Below are 11,889 nucleotides of genomic sequence, written 5' to 3'. Positions count from 1 at the left end.
TCAGGGCACACAGGAGAAGTGACTATCTGTTTCTCTTCCCTTCCCTTTCCCTCTTCACCCCCTCTTCTCCTCCCGTAGTCAGTGGCCCAGTTGGTTGGAGCATTGGCCTTGGGTGCTGAGGGTAGCTTGCTGATTCACGTGTCAGCCCCAGACAGGGGTTGCCTGGTGGATCTCGACTGCAGTGTGTGCAGGAGTCTGTCTCACTCTCTCCACTCCTCTCGCTTAAAAAAAATAAAAGAAGAAAAAAAAGAAAGTATATTGTGGTAAGATCCATATTATATTTAAGGCAGTACTATCACTTGAAGGCAGGCTATGTTGAATTTAAGATGTATACTATAAACCTAAAGCAACACAACAAAGAATTATAGCTAATAATCTAACAAAGAAGGTAAAATGGAATAATAAAAAACTCAATCCAAAAGGAGACTAAAGAAGAGGAAAAAGGAAACAAAGATCTATGGGATGAATAGAAAACAAATATCATGATGGGCCTGACCAGGCGGTGGCACAATGGATGGAGCGTTGGACTGGGATGCGGAAGGACCCAGGTTTGAGACCGAGACCCCAAGGTCACCAGCTTGAGTGCAGGCTCATCTGGTTTGAGCAAAAGCTCACCAGCTTGGACCCAAGGTCACTGGCTCCAGCAAGGGGTTACTTGGTCTGCTGAAGGCCCCCAGTCAAGGCATATATGAGAAAGCAATCAATGAACAACTAAGGTGTAGCAATGTGCAACGAAAAACTAATGATTGATGCTTCTCATCTCTCCATGTCTGTCTGTCTGTCTGTCCCTGTCTATCCCTCTCTCTGACTCTCTCTCTCTCTGTAAAAACAAATAATAAATAAATAAATAATTTTTAAAAATCATGATGGTAAATACAAATTAACACATATCAATAATTACATTAAATATAAGTGGTCTAAACATTCCCATCAAAAGGCAAAGATATTAAAATAAAAAACCCAAGACCCAGCCATATACTGTCTACAAGGGACCAACTTTAAATATAAAGATACAAATAATTTAAAGTAAAAAAGGGTTAAGTTCCACTTGTGAAAAGCCTTGTGAAGAATCCATGTACTTTCTTCCCTGTGAAATAAAGTTGGTAAAAACTATTTTTAAAAGCCACACCATTTAAAGTCTCTGAAAATTTTCCTAAGAGCAAAGAGCAAATAAAAAAACAAAAACAGTTACTCAGGAAAATTCACTAAATTAACTCAGTAAGAACAGAGTCTGTGGTATTTGGCATATGGCTACTCCCTTCTCCCCCACTTCCAGTCCAGCTTGGTGAAAACTTCTCTCCAGATGGGGATGGCCAAGAAAATGAGGTTTTCTCTCCCCTCAGCTATCCTATCTGAGGGGGAGAGGCAGGTCAATAGAATTTCTAATCTCCCAGGTGGAGTAGGTCAAGAATACTGGGGCACAGGTTCCATACCAGGAGAGTAAGCCTAGAGCCTCACTACCATCCTGCCCAGCTTCTGGAGTAGTGGCTGAGAGAGTTTTGCCCAGTAAGGGAAGTAATCTGTAAAAGAAGAGAACTCCAAAGCTCTCCACAAAGAAACTGATCTTCTTTTATCTTTTGAAACAAAGTGTGGGGATATTCACACCTATGGTCATTTTGAAAACAATAGATAAATTGGGCTTCATCAAAATTTACAAGTTTTATGTTTCAAAAAACACCATTAAAAAAGTGAAAAGTTAACTTACAAAATGGGAAAATATTTGCAAATCATGTACTGATACGGGACATGTATCTAGAATATATAAAGAGCTCTTCCAACTCAACAATAAAGACAACCCAATTTAAAAATAGGCAATGGTTGCCCTGGCTAGTGGTGCATGGATAAGGTGTCATTCCATAGCAATGAGGTCACTGGTTCAATCCAGGGTCACCAGCTGCACCCTGAGGTCACCGGTTCAAGTCCTGGTTAGGACACATATGAGAACCAATCAACTAAATGGAACAACTAAGTGGCTTCTCACTCTCTTTCTCCTTTACCCCTCCCTTCCTCTCTCTCTCTCTCTCTCAAAAAAAAAAACAAAAAAAAAAAACCCCAAAAAACAAAAAACAGTCAAAGGATCTGAATAGACATTTCTTCAAAAAATATATACAGGCCTTGGCAGTGGTAGAGCATTGGCCCAGCATGTGGATGTCCCTGGTTCAATTCCTGGTCAGGGCACTCAGGAAAAGCAACTATCTTCTTCTTCCCCCTTCCCCCTTTCTCTTCTATCTCTCTCTTCCTCTCCTGCAACCAGTGCTCCACTGGAGCAAGTTGGCCCGGGCGCTGAGGATGGTGCCATAGTCTCGCCTCAGGTGCTAAAATGGCTCTGGTTGCAATGGAGCAACCACCCCAGAGGGGCAGGGCATCGCCCCCTAGTGGGCATGCTGGGTGGATCCCAGTTGGGCTCATGTGGGAGTCTGTCTCTCTGCTTCTCACTTAAGGAAAAAAGAAAGAAAGAAAGAAAGGAAGGAAGGAAGGAAGGAAGGAAGAGAGAGAGAGAGAGAAAGAGAAAAAGAGAAAGGAGGGAGGGAGGGAGGGAGGGAGGAAAGAAAGAAGGAAAGAAAGAAAGAAAGAAAGAAAGAAAGAAAGAAAGAAAGAAAGAAAGAAAGAAAGAAAGAAAGAAAGAAAATATACAAATGGCCAATAAGCAAAAGAGAAGATGCTCGATATGATTAGTTACTGGGGGGGATGCAAATCAAAACTGCAATGAGACACCACTTCACACCTGTTAGGATGACTAAAATGGAAAAGACAATAACAAGCGTTGGTGAAGTTGTGGAGAAACTGAAACCCTCATACATTGCAGGTAGAAATGTAAACATTTGTAACTACTTTGGAAAACAGTCTGAATTTTCCTCAAAACATTAAACATAGAATTGCTATTTGACCCATCAATTCTTACACCACATGTAAAGTGGTATAGTAGTATCATTTGTGGGTAATCTGTAACGGGCTAAACTACGTATTGTAAACCCCAGAGAAACCACTAAAAAATATAAAACAAAGAATTAAATCTAATGTCAATAATAAAGATAAAATCTAGTAATTTAGGAGAAAAAAACCTCATTCCAAAAGAAAGCAAAAATGAAACAAAAAAAGCAGATGGGTCAAGGAGAAAACATAGCCAGATGGCCAATTTAAATCTATATTGATAATTAAGTTAAATAGAAATGGTCTAAATATTTAATTGAATGGCAGGAATCATCAGATTGGGTAAGAAAGCAATGCTCAGTGCACCACATAGGAGTTCATTTCTCTTAGCTCTAAATCCTCCATGGCCCTGGTTGTGGTAATACAATTGACACCTGAAATTATATTAACCTTTATCAGTAGAGGGCACTGAAGAGACACTTTGATCTTCAGAGTTCTCTTTTCCCCTTCGTAGGTAAACCCATGGTATGGTTCATAATTTTTTTTTTTTTTTACAGAGACAGAGAGAGGGATAGATAGGGACAGACAGACTGAAACGAAGAGAGAGGAGAAGCATCAATCATCAGGTTTTTTTGCAACACTGTAGTTGTTCATTGATTGCTTTCTCATATGTGCCTTGACTGTGGGCCTTCAGCAAACCGAGTAACCCCTTGCTCAAGCCAGCGACCTTGGGTCCAAGCTGGTGAGCTTTGCTCAAACCAGATGAGCCTGCACTCAAGCTGGCGACCTTGGAGTCTCGAACCTGGGTCCTCCGCATCCCAGTCCGACGCTCTACCTGCTGTGACACTGCCTGGTCAGGCTCATAATTTTATATGTTAAGCTTCCCCTGTTGGAATTACTGTGTTGTTTTGTATCCTGTTTGCACTTTTCCAGTATAGAATTGACCGTGGGAATGATTCTAGGAGATACACCCACAGATCTGGGATCTAGAGACTATTTGGCAGTGCTCTTTGACTTGAAGGCAGGGCTGACCTACCTACCAGTGAGAAGTAGAATTCTGGTAATGTATGGCCTGCAATGACATCACAATTTATCACCTGTAATTAAGTAATGAGAAAAGCATGCTCTTTTGAAGGCCAGGTGGTTGTAGCATGTGACTGTTAATGGCAGTAATGATGACCATAAGGTCTGTAGTGTGTAATCAATTACTTTGAATATGCTTATTTACCAAAAAATAAAAATAAATAAAAAAAAGACAAGCTCGTGTCCTTTATTTTTTTATTTTTTAAATTTTAGTGAGAGGAGGGGAGGCAGAGAGACAGATTTCCACATAGGGCTGTACTGAGATCCATCTGGCAAGCCCACTAGGGGGCGATGCTCTGCCCATCTGAGGCCCTTGCTCCATTGCTCAGCAACTGAGCCTTTTTTTTTAGTGTTTGAGGGGGAGGCCATGGAGCCATCCTCAGCGCCCAAGGCCAACTTGCTTGAACCTATCCAGCCATGTCTGCGGGAAGGGGAAGAGAGAAAGAGAGAGAGAGAGAGAGAGAGAGAGAGAGAGAGGAGGGGAGCAGGAGAGGTGGAGAAGCAGATGGGCACTTCTCCTGTGTGCCCTGACCAGGAATCGAACCTGGGACATCCACACTCTGGGCCAACACTTTACCACTGAGCCAATCAGCCAGGGCCACTCATGTCCTTTAATTCTGAGCTTAAATTACAGTCTGACCATAAAGTTTTCATTACAACTCTAAAAGATTTTCTCCTTTCACTCTTTCTTTCTCCTCTTTCTTTTCTTTCTTTCTTTCTTTCTTTCTTTCTTTCTTTCTTTCTTTCTTTCTTTCTTTCTTTCTTTCTTTCTTTTTCTTTTTCTTTCTTACTTTATTTCTTTTTCTTTCTTTCTCTTTCTCTTCTCTCTCTCTCTCTCTTTCCTTCCTTCCCTCCTCCCTCTCTCTCTCTCTCTCTCTCTCTCTTTTAGATTTTGCTTATTGGTTTTAGAGAGATAGAAAGTGGGGGAAGAGCAGGAAGCATCACCTCATAGTAGTTGCTTCTCATATATGCCTTGACCAAGCAAGTCCGGGGTTTTGAACCGGCGATCTCAGCATTCCAGGTCTATGCCTTTATCCACTGTGCCACCACAGTGGTGAGTTTCTCGTTTCTTGTAGGCACTGAACTAATATCACTTAAAATCAAACAGAAGTTTAATTGTGTAGGTTGATGAATTATAACATCAATTGAATTCAGCCTCAATAAATCTGTCATGTGAAAGGGCATTGGGAAAGAATGGAATCCTGAAGTTTGTCATGAGGTAATTTTGTTACATCCAAATGAAACAAACAACTTGAACCCTCAAATTCCTCTGTTCCTCCTTTGCCAGAAGTAGCTTGCCCTTCTGTGTTCGAGAAGAACAGTCTTCTTTGCTTAAAAACACTATTGGCCCTGGCTGGTTGGCTCAGTGGTAGAGCGTCGGCCTGGCGTGCAGGAGTCCCGGGTTCAATTCCCGGCCAGGGCACACAGGAGAAGCGCCCATCTGCTTCTCCACCCCTCCCCTCTCCTTCCTCTCTGTCTCTCTCTTCCCCTCCCGCAGCCGAGGCTCCATTGGAGCAAGGACGGCCCGGGCGCTGGGGATGGCTCTGTGACATCTGCCTCAAGCGTTGGGATGACTCTGGATGCAGCAGAGCGATGCCCCAGATGGGCAGAGCATCGCCCCCTGGTGGGCATGCCAGGTGGATCCCGGTCGGGCGCATGCGGGAGTCTGTCTGACTGCCTCCCATTTCCAGCTTTGGAAAAATGCAAAAAAATACAACAACAACAAAAACCCCACTATCATAACTTCACCTGGGCTAGATGCTTCCAAAGGTGATAACTAAGATCCACCACAACCACTTCCATAAGTGGGGTCAAATCTCAGCATTTTCCCGAGCAACAGGAGGGGCTCCGAGGAAACAGTTCACGTGCATGTAAAAAAGTGAAACTACTCATGTAGATTTTAAAACAGATTTATTAAAATACACCATATTTCCTCATGTATAAGATGCACCATTATTTTGGGGCCTGAAATTTGGGGGGAAAATGTATTACATAAAGTTATTGAATTCAAGTTTTATTCATCATAAAATTCATACAACTCCTCATCACTGTCAAAACACATCCATTAGCTTGTCCTCATCTGTGTCTGATGATGAATCACTGGCTTCATATATTGCCTTGTCCTCAGTTCCATCTATGGCATTTGAAATGCCACACTTCTTAAATGACTTGACAACAATCTCAATCTTGATTATTATCCCATGATCTTTTCAACTAGGTACAAACTTCTCCTTATAGTTGGATTCTTCACTCTTCCTACTGGTGTCAAATTGTCCCCAGAAGACTTACTCCATTGCTTCTATTCATCTCTCATGGCAGCTTAGAAGGGTTTGTTAATGTTGACATCAAGTGGTTGGAGCTGGGATGTCACCTCCAGGTATGATGGCAAGTTTTGGGTTTTGCTTTGCAGCAATCCTCTTTGTGTTCTTTGTTATGTGTGTCCTGAACTGATCAAGCACCAACAGGGCAGGTTTGTGTAACAGCCCACCTGGTCTCCTTCTCCAAACTTTCTCAAACCAGATCTTCATCCCATCCTGACCCATCCAACCCTTGTCATGAACATGGACAATCACTCTTGAGGAATGTCTTCTTTTGACATTGTTTTGCTTTTGAAAATCAGCATAGGAGGCAGCTTGATCCCATCGGCACAGCAAGCTGCAACAACTATATAATGGCTCTTTTCATGTCCACTTGTCTTCACAGTTACAGTTTTCACCCCCTTCTTATCAACAGTTCTGTTACTTGGGACATCACATTGAAGGGAGACTTTGTCCATATTTGCAATCTGTCCCAACTCAAACTGATGTGTCTTCCAACATTGAATGACAAAACGATGAAATTCAAGGACCTTTTGCTCAGAGCTTTCAGGCATCTTTTGGGCAAGTTTGATGTGTGTACACATGCTTAGTCCATTCTGTTTCATGAACCTGAAGCACCAACTGTGTCCTCCTTTGAAATCAGTAGCTTCTTTTTCATCAGCAATTCTTCTTGCTTCATGCTGAACCATCTTTGTGGACACAGGAATTCCAATTGCCCTTTGCTCTTCAATCCATATCTTCAATTCCCTCTCTGAATCAGGCCATTTGCTGACTTGCCTCTCCTGGCCTTCTTCTGCCGTGGTGTTTTCAGTAGGGTTTCCTCTTCCCGGAGCCAGTCTCAGTTTGATTTCTCAGTTGGAGAAGGACCAAACTTATATTCAGCAGCACGATTTCCATTCACTTTTGCAAACTGGATCACTTTTAATTTGAATTCAGCACTGTACAAAAGTCTTTTCTGAGGCCATTTCTGGGCAGAACATGGCAAAATGTCATCTACCATAATATACCAGTAACAAGTGTGAAACAGTGAGCGCAAAGACAAGCATGAAAAAGTGATAAATGCAAATAAAAAATCTACAACCACTGTATAGGATGCACCCAGTGCCTGACCTGTGGTGGCGCAGTGGATAAAGCATCGACCTGGAAATGCTGAGGTCGCCGGTTCAAAACCCTGGGCTTGCCTGGTCAAGGCACATATGGGAGTTGATGCTTCCAGCTCCTCCCCCCCTTCTCTCTCTCCTCTCTGTCTCTCTCTGTCCTCTCTAAAATGAATAAATAAAAGTAAAAAAAAAAAAAAAGATGCACCCAGTTTTTAAGCACCAAAATTATTTTTAAAGGATGCGTCTTCTACGTGGAGAAATATGGTAGTTCACATGTCATACCAGTCACCCATTTAAAGTACAAAAAGTATAAAATTCAATGACTTTTAGTATATTTCAAGATATGTACAACCATCAGAACAGTCTATTTTAGAATAACTTCATCATCCTATTAAAGAAATCTCCTATCATACACTTTAGCTGTCACCCACTTATATTCCCCCACCCCAACTCCTTCAGCTTTAGGAATTACTCATCTACTTACTTACTGTCTTTATAGATGTTCCTGTGCTGGGTATTTAAATCCCCTCAGCTGTAGCCTAGGCTTGGAATCAGGGTAGGAGGGCTCTGTCATCTGGTCCAATCTCAGTCTAAAGAGTGTCTTAACTGCATTTGCCACTTTCCCCAGTGGTAGCAGATTTCTGGTTGGTATCAGTATAGGATCTTGGGCCCTGGATGTTTTCTTGCCTCCCAAAGAGTTAAACTCTTCCTTCTACCTTGCCCCAGCCACAGTAGACTTTTACTTCTTTTGGGAGTAAAGGGAGTATTGTCCTCCCCCCTCCCCCCAGGGATTAAGAATTTTGCTTCACAGGAGAGAAGAATCTGAGGCATTGAGCATGGCTTCATGTCCTTCTCCAGGAGCTGAGAACCACCACAGGCCTGCACACAAAGGAGGGTTGCTTGTGTCCTCTACCATGCCCCAGTCTTTCTTCTGAGCATCTAGTGGATGCCAGGGACAGAGACCTGGCAAGTGAGTCTGAACCTGATATGTGTTGGGGAGCTCCCAGCTATTTCAGACAGATACACTAGTTCTTGTTTGCCTTTAACAATGCATTACAATTTCATCTTACATACTTGTCCTGTGGCCATATATTCCTGAAAAATTGATCTGGTGTTGTTGTGAGATCCCAAAGAAACCACAAGAGGACCAGATGGAGCGAACAGAGCCTTTGTTATTTACAGGGGCAGCACCAATGGCCACCTGTTGGTGAAAGATCCATGCCCCACTGAGGGGGGTCATGGTTTAAATAGCTAAGCCATGGGCAGTTAATCAAGCAAAACTCTTTGTCTATGTGTGAGCAAGCAGGTAAGCTAGGGTTAAGGGGAAGGGTATGCACCATTCTGTGTTGTCCCTCCTTGATATATATCTGGTGGCTCAGTTCCATTGTTATTAGTAAAAACTCAGTTACTGTTTTACTACCCTCTATCACATGGCCCACAGTCAGGATCCATGACCATGGTGCCATGAGGCTAGGGAGGGGGAAGGGCCATGTTCAGCATGGACCTCATGTCTGCCACATCTGGTGTCCTGTCTTTCCTTGCAGGACTTTGTCCCTCTTTGGAACTTGTGTCACCTGGCTGCCTTTATGATGTGCTCAAGTTTTCTTAGGTTTTATTGATTTATTTTTAGAGGGAGGAGAGAGATAAAGAGAAGGGGAGGAGCAGGAAGCATCAACTTCTATATGTGCTTTGACCAGGCAAGCCCAGTGATTTGTCAAGAAAAGTTTTGATTTTATTGTTTATTCAGCTTTTAATTATTGTTGGGGTATGGATGATAGTTTTTGCTGCTTTCCACATCCTAAGCAAATGCTGAAACTTTTATACTGTTAATATGATAGGGTAATTTTAATTTTCTATATTACATGTTTATTTAACATTTGAAATTTTACAAGTGCATTTTTTGTTTGTTTCTAGAGAGAGACAGGAAAGGGGAGAAAGTGGGAGAAGGAATATAAGAAGCATCAACTCATAGTAGCTTTTTACTTTAGTTATTCATTGATTGCTTCTCATGCATGCCTTGATGGGGGGCAGGGGGCTCAGGTCGAGCCAGAGATACCTTGCTCAAGCCGGCGACCCAGACTCAACCTGGCAAGCCTGAGCTCATGACAGTGACCCTACACTCAAGCTGATGAGCCCATGTTCAAGCCAGTAAGTTTGGGGTTTTGAACCAGGCACCTCAGCACCGTGGGCTGATGCTCTATCCACTGTGCCACCACCAGTCAGGCGCATTTTGGTTTTATAAGTAGAAAAAAATAAAGATGTGTACTAGTCAGGGTTTTTCAGAGAAACAGAACCAATAGGGTATCAATAGGATATATACACATAACATATATGTAATATGTGTGTGTGTTTATGCAGAGACAGAGAGATTATAAGAAAATTGGCTCATGCTATTATGGGGGCTGAGAAGTTCCAAGATCTGCAGTTGGCAAGCTGAAATACACCAGGATTGCTGATGGTATATTTCCAATTCAAGTCCGAAGGACAGAGAACCAGGAGAACCAATGGTGTAAGTCCCAGTCCAAAAGCCAACAGGCTTGAGAGTCAAGAAGACTTGATGTTTCATTTCAAGTCCAAAGACAGAGAAAGGCTGATGTCCCAGCCCAGTCAGGGAGGTTAAGCTCCCTTTTTGTTCTCTTTAGCTGTTCAATTAATTGGATGAAGCCCACCCAAATTAGGAGGACAATCTCCTTTATTATAGCTACTGATTCAAATTTTAATTTCCTCCAGTAACATCCTTATAGACACAACCAGAATAACACTGACTAAATGTCTGGGCACCCCATAGCCCAGTCAAGTTGACAAACAAAATGAACCATTACAATATGTTATAATAACAACCATCACAATTCTGGACAGCCTCTAAAGGCTGAGATGGATTTGGAGTGCAAAGTGGAACCAAGACTTTCTCTTTCTACCCCGTTCCAATTGACTTTGAACATGGATTTGACTTCTGGCCTCCATTTCTGACCTACTGACAAATTCTCTCCAGCATGGGCCCACCAAAGTCAGCCCTCTACCTGGATGGCAAAGGAAGAGCCAAGGCCACCACTGTGGGAGCTCTTCCCTCAAGGATACTTCCATAAGCTGAGGCTGTGGAAGCTGCCTTTGCCAGTGCCATGGAAGAACACAACTGCCCAACAGCCCCCACAAGCCTTGGGATGAACAAATTGTCCCCACCCACCATCTGAGAGTTATGACTCTTTGAGTGGGGCCTCTTTTATAAGTAGAGGGTCTCATTCAAATCCCCAGAGCATCCAGCAAAAAAATGTGTCCAGAAGTAAACAGTGACTCGAGTGGTGAGCCACGCCCTCCCTTTTCAATCTTGCCTACTCTGGTCTACACTCAAATAGTCACACTGTAGCAGAATTATTATTTTAAAATTCAGATTCCTAGATCCCATCCTCAGGGATTTGTATTCAGTAGTCTCAGGGTGGCTCAAGAATATGCATGCTTTACCAGCATCCATGATCCCTAAAGCACTGCTTAGGCCTTACCAGATAGAAAAACATTTGTAGACATTCCTTTTCATGGCCCAACATTCTATAGAGCCCAGGATATGAAATGCTCCATGTTCTCACACATGCTACAATAAAGAAGTTAGACACAAAAAGTAAATCTTGTATGATTCCATAGATAAAAGAGTCCTATAGGGAACAGGTAGAATTAATCTATAGTGATAGAATTCAGTAGCTGCCTGGCAAGAGGCGGACAGGTAACTTTCTGGAGAGATAAGAATGGTCTATAACTTAATTTGGTGGTGGTTACTCAGTGTATGAATTCGTCAAAAATCATTGACCTATACACTTCAAATGTGTGAATTTTACTGTATGCAAATTATACCTCAATGAAGTCTTTGTGAAAAGCTATCACATGTTGTCTGAGAAAAGTGTTATTTCAGATATTTAAACACGTGTTCACATGGCACCACGTGAGTAATCTGAAAGCATGTGTATCACTCAGTGACGCATTCATATTCATGCATGCGGTATCTCATGCCAGGGACAAGTCAGTATCTTATCAGTAGAGGCTCCTGTTTTCTACAAGGAACAAGACCAGGCTCAGGCCCTTGTGCATAGTGCTGCGAAGAGGACTGCAGTAAATGGTCCCATGTTCAGGAAACTCAGGGGGTTTTTTTTTGTTGTTTTTTGGGGTTTTTTTGTATTTTTCTGAAGCTGGAAACAAGGAGAGACAGACTCCAGCATGCGCCCGACCGGGATCCACCCAGCACGCCCACCAGGGGGCTACGCTCTGCCCACCAGGGGGCGATGCTCTGCCGCGACCAGAGCTACTCTAGCGCCTGGGGCAGAGGCCAAGGAGCCATCCCCAGCGCCCGGGCCATCTTTGCTCCAATGGAGCCTCAGCTGCAGGAGGGGAAGAGAGAGACAGAGACGAAGGAGAGGGGGAGGGGTGGAGAAGCAGATGGGCGCTTCTCCTGTGTGCTCTGGCCAGGAATTGAACCCGGGACTCCTGCACGCCAGGCCGACGCTCTACCACTGAGCCAACCGGCCAGGGCA

The sequence above is a fragment of the Saccopteryx leptura genome, chromosome 9 (assembly GCF_036850995.1).
Source record: "Saccopteryx leptura isolate mSacLep1 chromosome 9, mSacLep1_pri_phased_curated, whole genome shotgun sequence".
NCBI classification, from domain to species: Eukaryota; Metazoa; Chordata; class Mammalia; order Chiroptera; family Emballonuridae; genus Saccopteryx; species Saccopteryx leptura.
Note: the sequence above shows the minus strand (reverse complement) of the source record.